General features: G+C 40.5%; 1 protein-coding gene across 4 annotated transcripts in view; it reads left to right on the top strand.

Annotated features, from left to right (window-relative positions):
* The window catches only part of GREB1L (GREB1 like retinoic acid receptor coactivator), a 221831-nt gene that overhangs the window by 42772 nt on the left and 155037 nt on the right, over nt 1-24022 (top strand). For 2 of the 4 annotated variants that reach the window (XM_073331425.1, XM_073331426.1), the window contains one exon: nt 23087-23147. The exons of 1 other annotated variant lie outside the window; for it this stretch is intronic. The gene's annotated coding sequence lies outside the window, so the exon portion shown is untranslated. Of the gene's footprint in view, nt 1-23086; nt 23148-24022 lie in introns of those variants that run through there. One more of the 4 variants, XM_073331424.1, reaches the window with a different exon arrangement.

Genomic DNA, 24022 nt, shown 5'->3' with positions numbered 1-24022 from the left:
ATTAATCATTAAACACGCTTGCTTTTAAATTATGTATAATATTTACAAAGGTACACTCACCAGCAGTCCCTTCTCTGCTTTCAGGGTCTGGGAGCCCACCTTGGGTGGGTTCGGGGGGTACTGGCTCCAGGTCCAGGGTGAGAAACAGATCCTGGCTGTTGGGGAAACCGGTTTCTCCGTTTCCTTGCTGTGAGCTATCTACAACCTCCTCCTCCTCATCTTCCTCACCCCCAAAACCCACTTATGTGTTGCCTCCCACTCCTTGGACGGAGTCAAAGCACAGGGTTGGGGTAGTGGTGGCTGCACCCCCTAGAATGGCATGCAGTTCATCATAGAAGTGGCATGTCTGGGGCTCTGAACCGGAGTGGACGATTGCCTCTGTTTTTTTGGTAGGCTTGCCTGAGCTCCTTAATTTTCACTCGGCACTGCTGCTTGTCCCTGTTATAGCCTCTGTCCTTCATGCCATTGGAGATTTTTTTAAATATTTTGGCATTTTGTCTTTCTGAATGGAGTTCTGCCAGCACAGATTCATCTCCCCATACAGCGATCAGATCCCGTACCCCCCGTTAGGTCCATGCTGGAGCTCTTCAGCGATTCTGGGACTGCATGGTCTCCTGTGGTGATGAGCTCTGCATGGTGACCTGTGCAGGTAAGCTCGCAACGCTGGCCAAACAGGAAATGAGATTCAAAAGTTCGCGGTCCTTTTCCTGTATACCTGGCCAGTGTATCTGAGTTGAGAGCGCTGTCCAGAGCGGTCACAACTGAGCACTGTAGGGTAGCTCCCGGAGGCCAATACCATCGAATTGCATCCACAGTACCCCAAATTCGACCCGGCAAGGCTGATTTCAGCGCTAATCCCCTCATCGGGGGTAGAGTAAAGAAATCGATTTTAAGAGCCCTTTAAGTCGAAAAAAAGGGCTTCGTCGTGTGGACAGGTGCAGGGTTAAATCAAGATAACGCTGCTAAATACAACCTAAACTTGTAGTGTAGACCAGGCCTAAGGGACAAAAGAACCTGATAAACCAATCTCCAAGAGCTGAATCCAGAAAGACTGCCTGAGAGACAGGCCACCTTTGTCTGTCTTTGTTTTCACTCAGATTCCCCTCTCTCATGAGAGAGAGAGAGGGGGGAGAGGATCTTTCTTTTGTCTGTTTTATTTAGAGAACACCTCATGTGCTATGAACTGGAGGGAAGAACTGTGTAAACAACTTGCAGCGGGGTCTGCGGGGGGCAGAAGTGAACCCCTACCCACCCACCTCTTCTACAGGTGTTAACTTCTTGGGTAGTAATCGGACTTCCTGAAAAAGCCCTCTTGCATTACCTTTTTTGCAAGTGTTGTCCAAGCTCTTTGCCTTCTCTCGAGCAGTCTTTCTTAGGCTTTTTAACCATTCTTTTTGGATTGTTGGTGAGTGGTTTGTATCTGGTTTTCTGCTCAATGCAATCAATATTCAGCTTTCACATGGTCTTGATACACTTCCTTTTTTCTTCTTGATAGGTTTTCAGTCTCTGGTGTTAACCAGTCTTTCCCTTTTGGGTACAGCTTTATCCCTAAAACCTCCTTATCCATCGTATAAATGATGGCTTTCACCTCCACCAAGAGTTGTTCTGCTGTTGTGCCCCCCCCAAATCTAAGAGGGGGCGAAGCGGCCACTGATGGTGTTCTGAAGGGTGACCATAGTGTCCGTATTTTTTTTCCAGAGCTTCCACACTAAAAACTTTTTCTTCTTTAAATTTTAGAGTATTAAGCTTGGTCCTAACTGTAGTGATCATTGCCCGATGGGCTGAGTCTGCGTGTAAGCTTCTGTACACCCTGCAGTGTAGTATACTTGTTTTACCTGTCTTACTAAGATCAAGTTGATCATGTTTTTTGTAGTACCATGGCTTTTTTTTTTTAATGGATTCGCCTATGCTGAAATACTGGGTTCGTTACAAACAAGTTGTTGATAGAGCAGAATTGAAGTAATCTGTAGCCTCTCTCATTTCTTAATCCCATTCCTTCTTTTCCCATGATGTTCCACCCAGTCTGTCTAATCACTCCCAGTATTGTCATTAAAGTCCCCTATTCTAAGCAAAAAAATTCTGGATGCAGTTCTAGATGATATTTATATGTGGCTAACTAAAAAAATTGATCCTTCTGTGTCTCCCCACACTCCCTCCCCCAGATTTCTTTAGCTGGTCCCATTTTTGCAATAAATATATGGAAATTTACAGGGAATTTGAAACTGAATAATGGAAACTGAAGTAGTTCCTAGGCAACAGCATACCAGTTTCAAATCTGTCATTTATTAGATTTAGTTAACGAAAATGTATACTTGGAAGTTTTAAAAAGAGATGTTTGTTTTGTTGCAATTCAGTGGTAGGTATAATATTAGGTAATCCAAAGGAATAATATTAGGTATCCTTATGTTTGTGGGGATCAGAGTAATAGATTTATTTACTGGCACCCTGGAAGAAGAATACAGTAGGAATGACACACCCAGTATACATGGAATGCACTCCCTACTGTAGTAATTAAGCCTTCATTATCTGTTAATTTCAATACCTCCTGAAAACTTACCTTTTCCATGATACCCACATTAAGAGTGTCAACAGTGTGCCCTTGTTGCCAAGATGGTTTAATGGCATTTTGTGCTGTATAAGTAGAGGCATTGCCAGCAGATAGAGGGACATGATCCTTCCCTTCTATTCGACATTGGTGAGGTCTCATCTGGAGTACCGTGTCCAGTTTTGGGCCCCACACTACAAGAAGGATGTGGAAAAATTGGAAAGCGTCCAGTGGAGGGCAACAAAAATGATTAAGTGGCTGGAGCACATGCCTTATGAGGAGAGGCTGAGGGAACTGGGATTGTTTAGTCTGCAGAAGAGAAGAATGAGGGGGGATTTGATAGCTGCTTTCAACTACCTGAAAGGGGGTTCCAAAGAGGATGGATCTAGACTGTTTTCAGTGGTAGCAGGTGACAGAAAAAGGAGTAATGGTCTCAAGTTGCAGTGGGGGAGGTTTAGGTTGGATGTTAGGAAATACTTTTTCACTTGGAGGGTAGTGAAGCACTGGAATGGGTTACCTAGGGAGGTGGTGGAATCTCCTTCCTTAGAGGTCTTCAAGGTCAGTCTTGACAAAGCCCTGGCTGGGATGATTTAGTTGGGGATTGGTCCTGCTTTGAGCTGGGGTTGGACTAGATGACCTCCTGAGGTCCCTTCCAACCCTGATAGTCTATGATTCTTTGATTCATCTGATATGTATCTTTTAAAGGAATTTTTTTTGTCTTTCCATTCTTCAGTGATTTTACATTTGTCTCCACTTCTTCGCGCAGTATTGGAAAGTCCTCCTCCTCTGTTGAATCTGGGCTGTCTAGGATACTAGGATCTCCATTTGTCTGGTGGTTGTATAGATCAGAGCAGTAATTTGTCCACCTGTTGATGATGTCCTTTTCTTCTGTAAGACTGTTCCCTTCTTTAGCTTGAATTGCGTTAGCTTGGTCCATATTTCCTTTGTCAGATCTTTTACGATCTGGAAGGCTCATTTGCTATTTTTATTATTGATGCATTCTTCAATTTTAGAGCATTGTTTTTCGATCCATATCTCCTTGGCTACCTTCATTCTTTTCTTGATCTTTCTGCCACTTGCTCTGTATTTATTAGCTCCCTCAGTGCTGTTCTTATGTCTCTTGAGTTCTCTTCTAATGTCACACATTTTTAGTATTTCATTTGTGACCCAAGGTTTTGTCATCTTATGATGTTTCTCAGGGATGTCCATTGCTGCCTCGTTCATTACAGCGCTGAAATTGTTGGAAAGACTATAGGTATTGACAACATCCCAGCTGAACTGATGAAATTCGGAGGATAAATAGTAATAGATGTACTCAACAAGATCTGGCAGACCGGTGAGTGGCCCTCGATGTGGACACAGTCAGTAATCATCACTCTGCCAAAGAAAGGCAACTTGCAATTGTGTCAAAATTACCAGACCATAAGATTAATTAGCCATCCCAGCAAGCTGATATTGAAAGTCATTTGGAACAGATTGAAGCCGCAAGCGGAGAATATCGCTGAAGAACGGGCTGGCTTTCGTGCTGGAAGAAGTACCACAGAACACATTTTCAATCTCCATGTCCTATGTGAGAATTACTTACACCACCAGCAAGATATCTAGCTCGTCTTTGTTGACTTCAAGGTGTTTGACAGAGTATGGCACAAAGCTCTCTGGGCAGCCATGAAGGAGTACAATGTTGGTTGTAAGCTTATTCTTACCATTAAACAACTGTATGCCAAGGCCAGCAGTGCAGTTCTCTTCAGTGGCACAATAGGAGAGTGGTTTTGCACCACTGATGGAGTCCAGCAAGGCTGCCTTCTTTTGCCCATACTATTGAACATCTACTTGGAGCACATAATGACTGATGCCCTAAAAGATTACATGTGCACAGTCATCATTGGGGGTGGGAGGTGCAAACAATCTCAAATCTTTGGTTTACTGATGACATTTATGGCCTGGCAGGTAGCGACGATGAACTTGCCAACCTTGTGAAATGATTGGGTGAAACCTCTGCAAAATACGGCATGGAAATCCGTGCAGAGAAAACCAAGCTGATGATAGACAAACATGATAAGATCACCTCAGATATCACTGTTGGTGGACAAGAGCTGGAGACAGTGAAATAGTTCAAGTGTTTGGGGGCAGTCATCACTGATGAAGGATCAAAGACAGAAATTCTGGCAAGAAATGTGCAAACAACAGCAATGGTGGCAAAGCTAAAGCCAATTTTGAGGAACAAGAACATCTCCCTGGAATCCAAACTGAAACTGCTGCATGCACTGGTCATCTCCATTTTTCTGTATGTATGCGAGACATGGACCCTTACGGCAGAACTTGCCCAGGTTTGACAGAAGTATCTCATCTCTACTACCTGTATTTTCTGTTCATCTCCTGCTTTGACCACGTCACTAATGAAGAGGTCCGCAACATCATCACCCAACCCACTGGGTCATATGAAGACCTCCTGATGACCATGAAGAAGCGCAAACTGAAGTGGTACAGCCATGTAACAAGATCATCTGGCCTATCCAAGATCATCCTCCAAGGAACAGTACAGAGGAAGAGAAGAAGAGGTAGGCAGAAGAAGAGATGGATTGACAACATAAAAGAGTGGACAGGAATGGACTTCACGGAGACTCAAGCACTGACACACAATAGTCAGGGATAAAGACAATTAGTTGATTGCTCATCCATGATGGTGCCCCAATGACCAATGCGGTTATTGGAGTAGTGATGATGATATTTTTATAAATCCCCAAAATTTTAACCAACTGAAGTACAATTCAGCGTAACTGCAGGAGTAATTATCTTCCCCAAAGCACAAATTCAGTTCACATTTTCCAAATATTTTAAGTATTTGTTTTTTTCATTCAGCCAAGCAAAGTTATCATGAAAATGTACCAGCCCAGGCATTAAATTTACTCATCCTCCTTTTCCAAAAATGATCAGTAATGGGGTGGGGTCTGGAGGGACGACTGCTAGATTTTTTTTTTTTTTTTTTTACACTCACCTGTCTTAGAAACAAACAAATCTGCTCCCTCTGGTGAAATGATCTGAGTAGAACTTTGCGAGTTTGCAGTAATGTTTCTATTAAAAGAATTCAAAATTATATTGGAAGAAGTTCTAACACTTCAGATGCTAAATCATAAGGCTTTCTTCCCGTTTTGTCTCCACATATCTTTAAGAAGTGGGCTCTGCAACACTTATCACTTTGGATAGAACGTGATTGCCCACAAAAAGATCCAGACACTAGCCTGGAGATGATTTTACATTGTAGATGGCAGCTGGATTTGTATGGCATTCTAATGGCAAGTCTGGAATTGCCTTTGGCTTCTTCACATAGTTTGGCTGCTCATGGAATGTCTTTACTCCTGGCCTTTTGGACCTTATTTACTTTGTAATTACTTTAGTTCTTTAAGATCAATCCCATTTGTATGTTTATCAGTGCAAGAGTTTCTGCACATTGTTCTAAAGAACTACAGAGTGGGATCTGTTTGATTCTTAGTACAGATGTTTAGCTATGCCGTCTGTACTGCCATTTGGACTAAATATATATTGCTAACAGTTTCTGATGATTTACAAACAGTGCTCAGCATGAATCCTGTAAGCATGCCATCTGTTACACAGCAAATTTGTCTGTGTGTTCAACATTTTATAGGATTTAATTGGAAGAATCATTTGCCTTCAATTATATATAGTCACATGCACACACAATGCAAATTTCTGTGACAATTAAAATACTCGATTTTTTTTGTCTTCAACTATCAACTCTCCTAATTAATCCTGCCCACAGAATTTATCCCGAGAATAATTTTTATTCGATGGGAGAAATATTCTAATATTTTAGTAGATCTAAAGTTAAAATCTATGTTCTGTGCATTTTTCATATTTAAAGTAGTAATAATATAAACAGTCTGAATCCCAGACTGGGAAAATGTTCCCTCTTAATAGTATTTACTCTTGAAATTAGACCTCTTGATCTGAATGAGGCCACTCCGATGAGTAAGGGTTGTAAGACTGAGATTTGAGACTAACTAAGATTACTAACAAATGTAAGAGTTTGCAGGATCAGTCTATAACATTGATGTTAGCCCATTGGTAAACTTTTAAAAAGAATTCATGGTATTTCACTGACAAACACTGTTTGTTTCCTTTCAGCCTGCCTGAGATAGATAGATGGAAGACATACGGGTTTTCTGGTAGTTTTGGTGGAGTATATTATTATTATTATTATTTATTATTTTTTAGGAGAGGAGGTTGAGGAGAATGTCAGGCAGCCACAAAGTTTTTCTCCACATTACATCCCTTTTGAAGGACCATGTACATCAAAGTGATGTAAATGATCTGTTTTACTCATGATTTAAATTAGCAAGCAGAAAACCTTGATTTTAAATAATTGATTTTGTACTTTAGTTAGTTTTCTAAAGAAGGTTATTTCTCCTTGGTTAGTAAGCATTAAAATGTGTTAATTTGAAACTAAATATAGCCTTTACACTAAATTTGGTGATTCTTTTTGCAAATCAGGAGACTATACTATATCTATATGCATTTATTTAAAATAGCATAACAAATTCAGATTCTTAATTTTTACATTTTTTTATTTTTAGAAAATGGTGAATGGTTCATTTCTCACTTACTAGATGAATAATTTTATGTTTGTGATTTGTGTCAAGCTTTATTTGAATAGAAATTCAGAATAAATTAAAATGCACAAAAACAGCATTACAAGGTGTTTTTAATTAAATAAAAACTACCTTGAAAGTGCTGGGTACATTTAAAAAAAATTCATCAAAGTTTATCGAAACAAGTTTTGCATTTCAAACTTAACTGAATTATTAAACCAGGTGTTTTATGTCTAGTTAATTAATTGAACTGATTGATTGTTTCTGGTCACCATGTCCTTCAGGACTTCAGAGCTCGTAGATCTCCCTCTCCCTCTTCCCCTTTCCCTCTCTCCCTCCCCCTCCCCCTCTTCTTCTATTTTATTTTATTTTATTTTATTCAGAGATAGGAAGAGGAAAATAAGCATTCATGGTTTTTTTAGTTCCCAGTCAGTGTCTCAACTTTGAATGAACATTTCATTGAACTGAACTAGCTGAATAAACTGAAATGAAGAAAATATTCTCTCTGTACCTGCGGAAGAGGCTACCACTCTTAGAAGTGGGTTTAGCACTTTTAACAAACTTCTAGTTCTAGGTGCTTAGGCAGTGACTTCCACCAGTTCAATGGTTTGACTTTCTTTAAAACTTAATACTATTTGTTATTTAATTAAATGATTCAATACATTACAGTAAGTATAGGCCTTAATATAGGTTGTCAATTTCAAATTTAATTTGAAATAGCTTTTTTTAAACAAACTTGAATTTAGTTTAAGAAAAAAATCCGATTTTTTTATCCACCCTGCATGTAGTGGACACAATCTTCCCACTCAGTGGGTGACTGGATGGCACTGGGTATTCCTTTAAAACCAATTAGTTGATCAGAGGGTCAATAGTGAATAGTTCAAGGTACTTACAGTTCCTTTTCTTGCCTTTCCATAAGCTGAATATATTGCCTTTATAGAATTCCCAGCCACAGCAACAAGGAACTGAGATCCAGAAACTAAATACAGGTCTTCAACTGGCAGTTCATACCTTCTGGAAGCACAGAGATAGTGCATTTATTCTATATAAAGGTAACTTTAGCTCACTTACACAGAAAAGAAAAATTCTGCCCTTAGTTATAACACTTGCAACTCCACTGGACAAAGGAATGCTAGTTGTGGTCCATTGGAGCCACATAATGGTCAATCCTCAACTGACCATAAACTGTGTCATACAATAAGCATGGCCTGAATGTGTTGTTTCTGCAGTGCTCCTGCAAGTTGTGAACTTGGATTTCTTGCTTGATAATGATGTACTGCTACTACACAGTTGGTCTGACTCTTAGCATTTATTAATGGTCCTATATATCTATGGAATGACTATTTTCAGTGTAAATCAATTTGTCCTTGTGAAGTACTACAATTCTAACTAGCCTTTGCAAGAAGGTCACCCGTTTGATCATATATTACCTGCATGGAGAGTATTCAAATCTTGACATAGAGGCCATAGACCAAATCCAAGACCTGTTGTAAATCTGAGGTAAATTGTCTTTTGAGTGATTTATGGCATGACCTTCAACTCTGAATAGTACAGAAGGGTTCTAGACTGATGGCTCATACCTTCAGAATATCCAGTTATATACTTCGTATATATTCATTATTATGGTGGTTATTTATTATTTTGGTAAAGTTAGGGTTACCAGATGTCCTGATTTTATATGGACAGTCCTGATATTTGGGACTTTTTTTTACATGGGCTCCTATTACCGCCCACCCCCATCCTGATTTTTCCCATTTGCTATCTGGTCACCCTAGGTAAAGTCCTGTATGTATTTGTATATTGGGAAACTATGTATACTGTTCTGGGAGTACTGTGTAACTGCCTGTGCAGTGACAATTGCCTAAAGTGATCAAGATGTTGCATTCAATATAAAGACCAGTCAAGAATGGAAGATTGGTTGCTGCTTACTGCAAAAAGTGTTTATAACAAATGATAAAAACTGTGACTGAAGAGGCATAGGGAGTTGCAGTGGTCTATGCTGAAGAGGCAAGGACATCTAGAAAAAAGAAAGAAAGATGTCCTTGCCCTTTATCCTGGGTTTAATAATGGCAAGTTGGGTCACCAGATGACATGACTTCAATGGCCAAACTGCTTGCCTTGGATGGTGCTTAATTTCACTAATCTTTTCCAGAGTTCAGCTTAAAAATAAAATTCATGTCCTGTGCACTCAGCTCTTTTTTGTGTGTGTGGAATCTTTGACAATTCAGCATACAGCAGTTTATCCTAAATGATTAGACACACACAAAATGAGCTTCATTTTCAAATTGCTCAAAAGCCAGCAGATATTCTTCAAGAAACTGGTACAAATTGTAGGGCTGACTGAGGGTTAAAACACGTTGTGTTTATCTTGCTGCGTATGTTTTTCTCAAATCAGTATCGAAATGATGAGTAGAATAAAAACAGCAAGAAGTTTTAAACCGTGTATTTATCATATGTCTAGGTGAAGAATTACTTTAGGATTTGAGACTCCTTTTGACATTTAAACCTCTCAATGCCACTGTGAAATTTCTATAATGAAACCTGATACCAGGTGAAAATGTCCTGGTTTGGGATCAAAGGGGCAAGCCAGCAAATAAGTAAAAGTAACATGTTTTGTTATAAACTTCAGGCCTGGTTCTCCCAAAGGTTTGTTGAGGTTCAGAAACCCTTCTGATAATCTATACTGAGTTTTGAGAGATCTTGGGCTGACTTACTTTTTATGATCAGAATCTGTCCCCTTCGTAAAGCTACACAAGTGGGATGAGGGAACCTGCACAAGGGAGAACCGTAACCGTGTCCTTGCCCTCCTTCATGGCAAGTTGTGAGGAATTGTTGTGCTAGATGCCCATGGCCACACCCTCTTTGGTACTGACTTGCAGACTAGCTTTAGCAGTAAGGGGAGTGCACAGTGCCTTTTCCGAAAGGAGGTGTGGGGCCACTTCCTCATTATGCTAACCCAGAGGCATTCTAGCACCTTGATTTCTATATAGGCAGAATGCTTCCAGGTTGATATCAGTGTGATGTCCTTTTTCACACACCCCAGCTGTAGGCTCATAAAGACATAATATAGCCTTTATTGTGGAAACTGTGAGGAAGATAGAGATGAGCCATTGTGTAGAACATAATGAACCAATAAAATAATTTTTGTACGATGCCTGAAAACATGCAGCTTGTCTGGTTTCCCTGTTTTTGCTCATAAGTTAGTGGATAAAACCCAAGTGTTTGCTTAAAAAAGAAAAGAAAAGAAGCTTTTAATCACTGTTGAGAATATAGATTTATGTTGAACGTTCTAAAATGTTAAATGCAACTTGGGTGTATATACACCCGAGGCAGAGGGTGTGTGTGTGGTGCCTAATTTTTCTTACATTATTTGCTTACTGACACAACATGCTGTGTTCTTGCTGGTTGTTAACAGCATCTGAAGTATGAGGCCAAAGAGGTCTTCCTCATGACAATAGCTAATGTCTGTAGAAATGCAAAGGTCATGATCATGAGTACTTTAATGCCAGCTGCATACTGACAACAATTACTGAACTAGACAGATCTTAAAGGGTCAGCTTATTGACTTATCTTCCTTGCTTTTGAGTGTGGATGGTTTCTACACAGCTGCTTGGCTTTTGTGTAATGCAAATGTTATGTGGGTTTTGGACTTAGAAATTTTGAGGATGATTATCCATGGAAAATAAGATAGGGAACCATATGTTCATGCAAGCTTTATTCTTTTTAACTACAGTCACATTACTAGTACCATGACCATGTTGTAGGGAAAAATTATAAGTATTGTTAACTGCGATATGTTTTGTGCTTGAAGCGATATTCTTTTCCTTCTAATGTACAGCTTGTACTTCTCAGTTGTTTTGTGCTTTAAAGAACATATATGCTTTTATTCATCGTGGTGAAGTGCTTGTTTGTTTGTGTCTTGACTGTTGGCAATGTCATGTATTTTCTGAAATAAAAATGTTTGTGAGCTCGGACAAATAGGTTTAGGAAAAATTGGTAGGCAAAGCAGCCAAAAGCTCATACAAATGTCTGTGCATTTTTGGATTGAATCTGGAGCTAAGGTATTAATGCATATAGTGATGTATGCAATGGACTACGTGACAGGTTAAGTAAGAATATCTATACAATGATTTATCATGGTTTTTTCATGTTGTCCAAAATTCCATAGCTATCTTAATTTTTACATTATATCTTAACTTTCCTAATGAAATCCAGGTATTACCAAGCTTTTCAGTGGCTCATTCATTATGTTCCATAAAATATGGCATGACACAACTATTGCTGTACTATGATTCTCTGAGATTTGAAAATAACCCAACCCAACGTTTCACCTGGTTAAATTGAAAACATGAATATGGCATCTGGTTTTGGACCTATATCAAGGTTGCTATATTTAATAATTATCCTATTTTTCACCCCTCCAGAAAGGGTTCACTATTTATTTTTTAAGTCTGTTCCTGGGAACCAAAAAATGTTTTCAGCTGTGAATTAAGTGTCTCATTTTTTATTTCTTGTTCCCTAACATGAAATATGAAGCCTGTTCCTTTTCTCTGCACGATGAAAAATTCTGGCAGTAAAAACTAAAAATGGAAATTGAGATCAGTTACTTGCCCTGGACCCTAGTTAATGTTTTAACACTTGCTGTTCATCACTGTTAATTCATTATTTTCTTTTATGGCTTTTTGTAGATTACTCAGAATTTTAACAACAAATCTGATTTTGATACTGGCAGGGAAAAGCTGGCACTGTATTTATATTATAGGACTGGTTTAAAGTACAAATTTTAGCTCCTAGATAGAAACTTCTTCTAACATGTACCTTCCAAGTGCAAATTTCTATCAACTGGTGAATTTCATCAGAGAGAGAGAGAGAGTTTGTAAATTGTATTGAAAATAAGATGAGTTTACAAGTGAAATATACATATTTTGTCCAGTGAGGATGACATGGCTGGGAAAATTACATATGCAGGGGCATCAAAAAACAGCACCAGACTCACTTTGTAATCTTGCTGATACCACACCATTTGGTATTCACTAGTCCCCATGTAGGCAAAATTAGAGGGACTTCAGAGAAGAAAAAAAATCTACTTAAGGGTTTGTTGGGCTGTCTTCTAGCAGAAGAATAAAAACATATATAGTTAACTAACTAATTACTAAAACCAGATTGGTAGGAATGTTACTGTCTCCTAAGTATTAGCAGTATGTAAACATTGGGGAGGTAGCAAGCTTGTTTATGGTGGTACCCTTGTACTATTGGGTGTTTGTACTTGGGCTATTAGTAGGAGCAATATGATGAAATTAAGAAGATGTAAGGTAGTGATTCTCAAACTTTTGTACTGGTGACCCCTTTCACACAGCAAGCCTCTTTGAGTGTGACCCCCCCCCCATAAATTAAAAACACTTTTTAATATATTTAATACTATTTATAAATGTTGGCGGCAAAGTGGGTGTGGGGGTGGAGGCTGACAGCTCACAACCCCCCCCATGTAATAATTTCGCAACCCCCTCAGGTGTCCTGACCCCCAGTTTGAGAACCCCTGATGCAAGGTGACTATCAAGTCAAGCTTCTTCATTCTGACAGGGATTCTCAAACCTTGTTGTAGCATGGATCGTCTTTTAATAGTGTTTTGTAGACAGTTAACTCTTCCATTTGCATTTGCATGGACCAACTCCTCCCCTTTTTGTGAAGTATTGCTTTTGTTGAAAATTAACAATAGGAAAATATTTAGGGTTAGATTTTCAGAAGTGATCAGCACTCACAACTAGGGAGAACAGGAGGGCAGATTCTTAAAGTGGAAAATAACGGGGCTGCTGAAAATATTTTGAAAATCTCGCCAGTTATTTAGATGCCTAAATGGGATCTCTTGGATGCTGAGCTTTACTGAAAATCTGGAGTTTATTTTATTGTCTGAAAATCTGTATTTTAGCTGGCCTTTAATGCAGTTTAAAAGGGTAAAATGGAAAAAAGAGCCCACACCATGTTACCAAACAGTTCTCCATAGACCACTCTCTGAAAACTGCTGTATTTGACTATGGAATAGTATTCCAAGAGAGATGGTGGGAGTCTCCTCACTGAACCAAAACTAGGCCAGACACAATACTAGAAAATATATTTGATCACAATCCTGAAATGACAAGATGGACTAGATGACCTAATATCTCTCTTCAATCTTCAGTGTCTGCTGTTGAGGTTTTATTTCCCTAGAAATTAGAAAACCTGGGATCTTTCATTAGGATAGATCTTGGCAATCTTTCACTTTGTAGTGAAAGGCTCATAATATATAGAAGACCATAAATTTGAGTCTGCCTCAGGCAGATAGTTGACAGATATTCAAAATCTATGAACTCTTGTGTGAATATGGTGTTAAAACTGACCTGTATCAACCTTACAAATGCATTGCTGTATTTACTGCTCTTTTATCCCCCCCGCCCACCAGTAAACTAATTACAGTATTATTTCACTTTATGGCAAGATGAGAATTTTGCTTTCAAAAGAGATTGGAAATTGTTCAGTCTAAGAAATCACTCTAAGAAATAGAATTTATAATTCTAACTACAAATGTTAATCAAAAATTGCTCTAAAACCAGATCAACTGCATCTGTCAAATTGCTGAAATTAAAAGCCTTCATGTTGAACCTTTTAGGTTATGTGGAAAAAAGCAGCTGAAGTTACAATAGGCAACCATAGAGTGTAATGACTTTCATAAATAAACAAGAGGAAACCAATATTTTTGGTTGTACAAAGTGCTTTTTATTTAATTATACTCAGGGCTGGTAGCACCACCTATTATTAAGGTTGCCTGACACTTCCCATTATAAGGCCCTGTTTTCAGTTGCTTTATAACTTTGCCAAACTTTAACCGTTTTGGGCTGAAATTTTACATTCTAGGTGCTGGCCTCTGTTTGAATTTGTTTGGAACATTTCAACCAAAATAATTCCACTGTGGAGAATGATGCTAGGGAAAAAATGTTCTTTTGCCCATGTTACAATTTTCTAGTGACTGACTTTGAAATGTTGCAGTGCCCTCATTATTTGGAGCAGGGACTTGAAATTTGGCAGGTATGTGGCCCTTGTGTCAGGAATATGTCTTTTGCCATCACTCTGAAAATCCACCCAATTTTTCCCAAGATGTAAGCCTTTGAAAAATTGCAGTTTGCACATTATCAGTAGTAACTTGCTAATGTTTAGCAACTGGGATCTCTGAATATTTGATCACTGTTTTAGATGTCCAACTGTTTAACTGTTTTCGTTAAATTTTGAGACCCCGTGCTGGAGTTTCTTATAGAGCATTGTTGCAAAGAAATAGATAGTGTTTGAACCTACTACTTAAATATTCTAGCATAGCATGAGATTGCATATATTTTATTTTGTTAAGGTAAGTATCTCTGGGGCATAAGATAAACCTGAAAAGCATGTAGTTTGGTTACATACATATAGTTACTTTAGAGAATTTTTTTTTAAAAATGAGTAGCCTCATGCAAATAATGGTATATCATACCAGCAATGACTGAAAGAATAAAATATACAACTTCACCCTTCTGGCATGATTGGTGCTTAGCTATGTGTAAACCTTTTTAATCTTCCAGGTTCTTATTCCCTTGGCTTCCACCCGTTGTGTTTGCTGAGTGTCCTTTTTTTAAGGTCTGCCATTTGTATTAATAGATTTTAAGGCCAGAAGGGACTATTATGATCATCTAGTCCAGGGATTGGCAACCTTTGGTGCGGGCCGAGGGATGTGCTGGCAGCCGCTTCCCGCAGCCCCTATTGTCCTGGAACGGCAAACTGTGGCCAGTGGGAGCTGCGATCAGCCGAGCCTGCGGACACTGCAGGTAAACACACTGTCCTGGCCCACCAGCGGATTTCCCTTATGGGCCACGTGCCAAAGGTTGCCGATTCCTGACCTTCTGTATAACATATGACTCAATTTCTCAGTTACTCTTTCTTCCCTACTCTCTGGGTTGTAGGAAAATGCTCTTTATCATGGTGGTGGTGGTAAAGATGTTACCTCACCCACTGTCTCTCTCTTTGTCATGACACAATCATACAGTGTGATGGTGAATTTCCCTACCTTTACTGGTATAAAAAATCCAGTTCTGTAGATTGTGAATAATATTTATACAAATATTTAATTTGACTTAGTTGAATTACTCACTTCCAGAACAATTGGGAGGGGTGTAAACTTTCTTCCTTTCCCTCATTCCTCCTGCAAACTATTGGTACATCAAAGTTTTAACTTCAGATTTAAGTTTATTGTCTATGAATAATTAACATTTAATAGCAGACAAAAATAAGTCACTTTCTAACCTTATTCTCTTTACTTACAGAGGTTGTAGAAATTGTTAATGTGAATAATGTTGCCTTCTGTTGTGTGATGCTAATAGGAAACAGATCACTGTGGTTTATGAGGTACTTGCCCTTTTTGGTGCATTATAAATAGCTCACTTCAAATGATGTTTCCTCATTGATTTCCTACTGTTTGACCAGAAACAACAGAGCAGGAAGAACAGTGGCTAAACATGAAGTTTGCAGTAGTACAGGAAAAAATTATATGACCTAGTCTTCTGTAGCCCTTAATTGCTCTCTAGGCTCCGTGTAGCTAAAAGCATTTTTCATTACCCTAATTTATCCTGTGCATCCCTAGCTCTTTGCCTAGGAGAGTAGCTAAGATTTCATCCCCGCAGAGGCTTTCAGCATACTCCTGAATATCTGTTGCCATGCCAGTCCTTGAGAAAAAGCAGACAAGGTGGGTAACATGATATATATTAATATTACATTGTCCACCTTGTCCATTTTGTCACAAACGTCAGGCACATTAAGTGTAGTTGCACTGCAGTTCGTTGAAAAGTTGTGCTCAAGTAGCTGGTTTGCGATTTTTTTTTTTTTTAAAGGGACGCCAACTTAAAAATAATCACACTTCTGTCTGATTGTTTTTAAGCTACTGTTGTTCCAAAAGTATCCACAATGAGAGGGCAGAATTTCCCCCCCTTTCTTCCCTGCTATTTGTCTGTACCATTTTCCCTTTGTAGTCAGTCAGTAGAACAGTCTTCCCTCTTGTTCATGGGAGGTCTTTCTTTTCCTCTGTTGCTGTCCGAAACAATTTGTTTGCAAAACCCAAATTGGCAGAGTATCCCAGGGACAGGTTTAATACCTGAAATTATTTTTGAAAAAATTGACTAGATTTCAAGTTGACGGTGCCCCTTTTAAAAAGGAAATGAGTTTATTTAAATTAGAAACTGCAGGACAGAGCAGTCCTATTATAGACTATATAAATTTTGCAAACATATCTTTTAGCATTTACAAATTCATTGAATAATTAAAACAGAATTATTATAATACAACTGGAGGTTTACTTTTCTTTAAATATTAGTATTTTAATTTGATAGAATTCCTCTTTTATATATACCCATACACACACACACAAGCATATTCATCAGTGCATTTTGACTTTGTTGTCCAACGTCTCAGTGCTGATATTGGCAATCTAATTTTTTTAAAATAAATGCACCATCCATTTGTTTTATAAACCTGGGTAATTTCTCATTTATGCTGAAGAAAATAAAACAATTCTGTATGGAATCATTCAAGTCTTTTGGATACCAACAGCAGTGGTGGCTTTCACTTTTTCAAAAACTAAAATGAATGATGAAACAAGTGCATTGAATCAATCTACTTATTAAGTGTAAATGTATCCCATTCCAGGGAACTTGTAATTGGTTTTGAAATTCTCACTGTACAATGGAATAGCTGTTAATGATTTTCTCTCATCACTTACCTACTTCTCTAGAGGTGTGATGTTAGTTTTACTCAGCAGGTTGTCACTTTGCTTCTTTGCACTTCAAAAAGATCTAAGGTTACTGATTATGACTTCGCTACTTCCTGTCTTATTGTTATGTACTTACAAAGGATTTGTAGTTTAAAACCATACTGTAAAGAATGCAAGTCAAGTATAAATTCCTCAGATTTGCAAGTCTATAAAGTTTTCATTTTTCCCTTTCTTTTGTAAGTGAAATATTTACTGCAGCCTATGAACATGGATGGCTGAAAATACTTCATATTAGCCACTTCCCACTCCAGGCATAAGGTGTAATCAAACTTAAAAACAACTCATACGTAACTGTATTTTGACTTTCCTCCAAAAATGTGGCAAATGCCTCTTAACTCTGGAAATGATGCCATCTAAAGCACAAGTCCTTTCCAAACTAAAATCAATTTTGCACAAACCTGTTTGTGCAGCTGTTCCCTCCCAGAATTAACACAGGTTTTGATGTTACAGTAAAGTATTACTTAACTTCCCCTGCCTTCCCTCCTTTCAGTTATTACTGCCAAACATACATTTGCCTGTGAGGATTGGGGACTCTGCAAGTGAACCTAGTGTAAAATCAGTAAAAATTTGTTCGGTGAGCTGCTTTTCTGTGCGATGGATTCCATGCTTTGTGGAATAGAATCTTGTGCTATAGAAGAGTCATGCCAATTACTGTGGTTTCTTCATTGAAGCCACTACAGCTAGTGACTGGGCTATGATCTATATTTGGATGGGGTTGTTAATTGGACAGGCATTGAGTAATGAGTATTTGTGTGAAGAAAAATAGTTAAAGCATTGGATCAATGGGTATGTTGCAATTCTAATTTAACATACAAATTGAGAACATAGCCTTCAAAATTCAACATAATTATCCTGCTTAAAGGCAGGGAATGGACCATTCTCTCCTGGTTGTTCTGTTAACTTAGGTACATGGAGGGAAAGACTGGAAATAATAAAGCAATAGTACAGTTGCCTTTCACTGCTGTAGTACATCTACATAAAAAACAATCATAATTCATTTCAGCATATCTACTTTCGTTTGTAGTTTACTGTTCGGAGTATGCACTTGAATAGCACTGAACAAAATGTACTCCTTGAAGATAAGAATTGCTGTAAATGTTCGTTATGATGAGAACAGCATGTACTGAACAAGCACGAATCATCTTAAAACTCAGCTGCTGAATTAAAGGGGATGAAGATTGGGACGAAGCCTTTTCCCCACCCCTTTCTTCTTTTTAATGTGTGTATCTGTTTTCAAAATCAAATGTACAGATGACTTTTTTTTTTCCTAAACCCTGGTTTAAAAAAAAATTGTACATCAGTCAGGTGGCAGTGATGATTTTGATCGAGCTGGTGATGCCTTTAAAGGTGTGTTTTCTAAGATTTTTGAATTCATCATTCCCATGGGTGGTGGGTATAATGAGGCTAAGCTTCCCCTGGCATAGCTGCCACTGCTGGATGCCTGGGCCGTGGTGGCCCTGCCTGCACTCTGCCTCTTCCCCCTTCCTGCTCCGCCCCTTCCCCAAGGTCCCCACCACCCGCTGCTGCCTGACGAGTTCCTCCTCTCTCCCTCTCTGAAGGTCCACACTGCTCGCCTCGTCCCTCCTCATGCCCCCTCCCCCATGAGCCCCTCCGCCTGCCGCTTGCCATGTCCGTTCTCATCCTCCCCCCGCACAAGGGAGGGGAGCGGTGGGCTGGGGAGGCTGAATGGTAGGGGCGGGGCCTGAGGCAGAGTGGGGGTGGAGTGTGGGTGGGGCCTCAAGTGGAAGAGGCAGGCAGGGAGCTAGCCTCCCCCAGGGGAAGCTTCACCAGCTGCCCATGATCAGTCTTGGTGGGGGTATCTTCACCACCCATAGCACTGGCAGAAGCCGTAGTGTAGAAAGGGCTGTGGAGTAAACATTGTTCCTCTAAGCCAGTCTTGTCTATACCCATTAGAAATTTCAGGTTCCAAGAGTCTAACATTCTGGCACTCCCAGTAAAGAGAATTTGAATCCCCATGTTTAACAAGGATTTGGATTAAATATTTGAAAGACGAGAACAATCTGGTGTTTTGTTTGACCTATTTCTAGATGATCCTCTTGTCTATTCTGAATTTAAAGACACGAGGCAGTAATCATGGGCTTGATAGATTTTGAATTCAGTTAACACTGTTCACTTGTTGATATATCAGGTGTGGCCAAACTGTGGCTCATGAGCTGCATGCAGCTCTTTTACAGTTAAAGTGTGGCTCCTGGAACCCCCAAACCACCATTCTCTGCCTACAAGACTGGGCGCGGGGGGGGGGAACTTGGGGCTTCCGCCCTGTGGGGGCGTGGTGCGATTAGGGGCATGAAACTTTTTTTGTTGTTGTCAATTTCATTGTCATTTACATCCAGGGCATAACAGAATCTTAGGTCATTTTCTAAGAATCAAAGGTTACAGGCAGTGATGAGCTGCCAAAATCTTAACAACCGGTTCCCTATAAAAAGTTGTGATTTAAAGGATGTGCCCCAGTATGTATTTTTTGTACCAACAGGGGTTACCATATGTCTGTATTTTCCCGGGAGGAATTTTTAAATTTTAAAAATTCCTCCTGGACAGCGATTTAAGAACCAAAGAGCCTGACCTGTCCGCGAAAATACAGATGTATTTTAACCCTGCTGAAAGTTCTTTTTTAAAAAGATGGGCCTGAACTAGAAATGAGCTCCGTTTCACATGTGTGGGTCCCTGCCACTCCCTGGGGGTGTGGTAGGGTGACCAGATGTCCCGATTTTGGGGTCTTTTTCTTATATAGGCTCCTATTACCCCCCCCCACCCTGTGTCCTGATTTTTCACACTTGCTGTCTGGTCACCCTAGGGTGTGCACATGTGTGGGTCCCAGCTGCTCCCTGCCCCCCTCATTGAAGCAGGTGTGCAGGGTTACTGCCCTGGGAACTGCAGGGCACCAGTGGACGTGGGGCCAGCTGCAGACTGGGGCGTGGGGCAGGGCTAGCTGGAGGCAGAGGGTGCAGGGCTGGCTGCGGGCAGGGCAGGGGGTGCGGAGCTGGCTGGAGACAGGAGGATGCGGGGTTGGCTGGAGGCAAGGGGGTGTGGGGCTGGCTGGAGACAGGGCAGGGGTTGACTGGAGGTAGGGGGTGGCTGCAGGCAGGGCAGGGGGGTGCAGGGCTGGCTGGAGACGGGCTGGCTGCGGGCAGGGCAGGGGATGTGTGCGGCAGGGGCTGGCCGCAGGCAAAGGGTGCGGGGGTGGCTGGAGACATGGGCTGGCTGCGGGCAGGGCAGGGGGTGCAGCAGGGGCTGGCGCGGCAGGGGTTGGTGCGGGAAGGGCAGGGGGTGGCTGGAGACGGGCTGGCTGCAGGCACGGGGTGTGGGGGTGGCTGGAGGTAGGGCAGGGGGTGTGGCAGGGGCTGGCTGTGGGCAGGGGGTTCAGGGGTTGGCTGGAGGCAGGGCAGAGGGTGTGTGCGGCAGGGGTTGGCTGGAGGCAGGGCAGGGCAGGGGGTGCGGGGCTGGCTGCAGGCAAGGCAGGGGGTGGCTGGAGACGGGGGCTGGCTGCGGGCAGGGTGGTGGGTACTCACGGGGAGAGCAGCAGGATGCAGCCCAGCCCCAGCAGAGCAGCCAGGGACCCACCAGGCAGCATCGGGAGCCCCAGGGCCAGGGGAGCAGCAGCAGCAGCAGCAACAGGGCTTGTGCCCAGGGCCAGGTGGCAGCCCACATGGCTCCCCCAGCGCAGTGCCCATGGTGGCCGGAGGAGGAATTACATCACTTCCTGGCTGGAGCCCATCAAAGCCTCAGCACCCCCTCCAGGGAAGCAGGTTAACAACCGGTTCTAAAACTGCTTCAAAATTTAACAACCGGTTCGCCCGAACCGGTGTGAACCGGCTCCAGCTCACCACCGGTTACAGGTATTTACTTGCACAATGCTGTAATGCGTGTCTCTTACCTCCATGTAATGCTGCAGCTCACTAAACACTGCTTCTAAATTGTAGTAATAAATCTGCACTCTCATTACAAAACCCTCCTGCTTGGATGGGCATCAGGACAGCGTGCTCCTCCCCAAAGTAATGACAGAGAATTGCAGCCTTCTTGCTGAGAAGGAAAAGAATTTATAGTCTATCCTATGTGGAAGATTGGCTGGTGAAAACCAACTCAAAGGATAAGGTAAAAAAAATGCATTAATCATGCATGGCACTAGAGATATTCCAGGCTGGGGGTTTTATAATAAGTGGGTGGGGGGGAAGCTCTAGGCCAGATGGTGGGCCGCAAGACATTTTGGTGACGTTGACTGTCCTCAGGCACGGCCCCCCGCAGCTCCCAATGCCTGCGGACAGTCAACACCACCAAAATGTCTCGGGGCCTGCAATCAGATTACCCTGATGGGCTTCCACTACTCTAGACCCCTACCTGTACCTCGGTGCTTTACATTGGTAGGTAGAAGGCACTGGGGTTAGCTTTTCTGAGGGGGTGAAAATATCTGACACTAATCATGGAGGCAAGTTCATAATTAACAATTCCTGGGCTTTATATTTTTGTGCGTAGATTTATCCCATGCATAAGAATCCCATTGCAATAGCTGGTGATTTCCTCTATGTAAATCCTGTGTCTGACTCCATTGTTTTTTCCTCCAATCTTATTTTATGTTTCTGAAGTGTTTTGAATAATTTAAATGGTTTAAAAGCTTTGGGATATTATGACTACTACAGTAGTGGTGCAGCTTGTACAAACTTCATATGGGAGCTCCCTTGTAGGGGTCAGCTCTAGCAGTCCTCAAAGTCATGAGCATCAGAGGCTTGGAAATATATATAGGATACAAATCCATTCAAGACCTCTGGTCTGTGATGGAGGCAAGACTACATGTCAATGAGTCAGAAATGATAATAGGCAAACGGGTATTATCTTAAACAGAATGTCTGTATTGAAGCTTTGTTTACGGTCTCTCCATAAGTACACTAATGGTAAGATGGCTGGATGCGTAACCCTCAGCTAGGTCCAAAACACTAGCAAAAATGTAATTTCCATGGTTACATTTTTCTTCTCTCCCTGGAACTTAAACATGATCCTCATGATATGCATTAAATTTACCTTAAATGTACCTTTAAAAGACATTTAAAAAATCTTTTAGAATATATTTCAGAGGCATAAATGTCATGAAATTTTTTTAATATTTGTTTGATATTTTGCAAAGAGCATTTTAATCTGATGCTTGGAAAGAGCCTGGGGATACTAATTTATCTTACATAAATCAAATACTGTAGTATTTAATGTTAACATATTTCATTGCATAAAAGTTCAATTAATGAAAGGTTTCCTTGGTAGATTCCAAATATCTGGTTTATTGTAACAGTAACCACACAAATTGGCTTAATAGTCTACCTAAAAAATTTGTCTTAATGTGATTTTAAAAAAAGAGACACAGCAAAGACAGTAAAAGTTTAACGCAGCTGTTTCAATTATTGCTGTCTTTGACCAAGATCTACTTTTATAGTACATAGTCCTAATGTTACAAAGCTTGTTTTTTTTTTATTTCCCACTTGATTTCCTTCCTAAGAATAAAACATAGACTCTGCTGTATTTCTCCCACCTGTGCTTACTTGGCCTTTTGAAGGGCTTCAGATTTTTACCTGGAAGCAAGCATATTAGTAAACCATACGTGAATGTGAAAGCTGAGCAATTTTGTTTACTTTGTGCATCTGATAGAGGACTGATGACCCCTATGTAACTACTTTAATAGTCACATAATCATTCACACAATTGTATCAAGGGCCCAGTGGAGCTTTGCCATTTATTTAACTGAATATAGAATTAAGCCCCAAATTTTCTCAGTTAAATAATAATGTTTAGTACTCTCTCTCATTTAATGTTTATGAAGTGTTTTATGGAGGTAGAGTGCATTGTTCCAGTACTTGATCTACAACCTTTTGCTGTACAAAGGACTAGAAAACTTTTTTCGTTTGTGGTTTTTCAAAAACGGTGTTTTATTTTAGCTTTGAAAAAAGATTTCAACTTTATTGGCATCACCAACAATTTTTATGGGTTTTGGGGAAGAAGTCTACTTTGCATTTTGAATAATACATTTCAGCTAGGACTTATATTTACAGCATATAAGAGAAAACGCTCCGTCAGGTTTTGCTTTATCTGGTTTCTCTGTCCTCCTTGCAGACGAAGACTCGCTTGCAGAAGTGTTCGATGACAGAACGGCTTTGGTCCCATATTTTACGGGGTGAGTCCAGAACTAAGCAGTCAAGGTCATAGTGGTGCAGATAAACATAAGGAGTCCGTGAGTTCTAGTGTCTCGGATGAAGCAATTATTCTTGGCAACCGCAACAAAAGAACACTCAGTCAGCTATAACCTTTTGCTGTTTTGATTGGGTATGCTAGCCATAGCTCTGTGCAGATTCCAGCCTGACTTCCACTTGAAACAGGTCACTGAGAACTGTGCCAGGATCACTTTTATACTGTCTGGGAGCAGTTCCCAGAGAGCCGTGCCCTGCTATGATCTGACTTGTGCTGGCTTGTTTCATGAACTACACCCAGCAAAGAACTATGTTTTAAAAGGAGCCCTAAGCAGATAATTTCTAGTGTTCCTGTTTGTGACTGTTGAAAAGAATGAAGCACACCCCTAACCATGCCCCAATTTATTGATTTCTTTAATCAATCTACAGTGTGCATTACAAATGAGAAACCAGAAGGCTTTCTGCACTTTAAACATCTATATGTATTTGTGTACAAAACACTATGTATTGGGCCATCTGTTCTGGGTTATACCGATGCAACCTCATCAAAGCTAGTGTAGCAGGACAGAATCTGCTTCATTGTATGGGAAATATGCTTCATTTAAAATATATTTTCCCCAAAAGCAGGTCTCATATTTTTCTTCACACGTGAACATTTTATGTCCGAACTGGAAGTATGCAAACACAAAGGGTGAAATCCTAGACGTAGGGCTTGTCTACAATTGAAATTTGTTGCAGGTTAACTTGAGGTATTTTGCATTAAAGTACCTTGTGGTCACAAACCATTTTTTTTTTTTTTTGCAAGTCATCTGGCTTTTTAACGTGTGTTATTAAATCCACTTGGAAAGTGAGTTACTGAGAT

The sequence above is a fragment of the Lepidochelys kempii genome, chromosome 2 (assembly GCF_965140265.1).
Source record: "Lepidochelys kempii isolate rLepKem1 chromosome 2, rLepKem1.hap2, whole genome shotgun sequence".
Lineage (NCBI taxonomy): Eukaryota > Metazoa > Chordata > Testudines > Cheloniidae > Lepidochelys > Lepidochelys kempii.
This window is presented reverse-complemented; position numbering and strand designations above follow the sequence as displayed.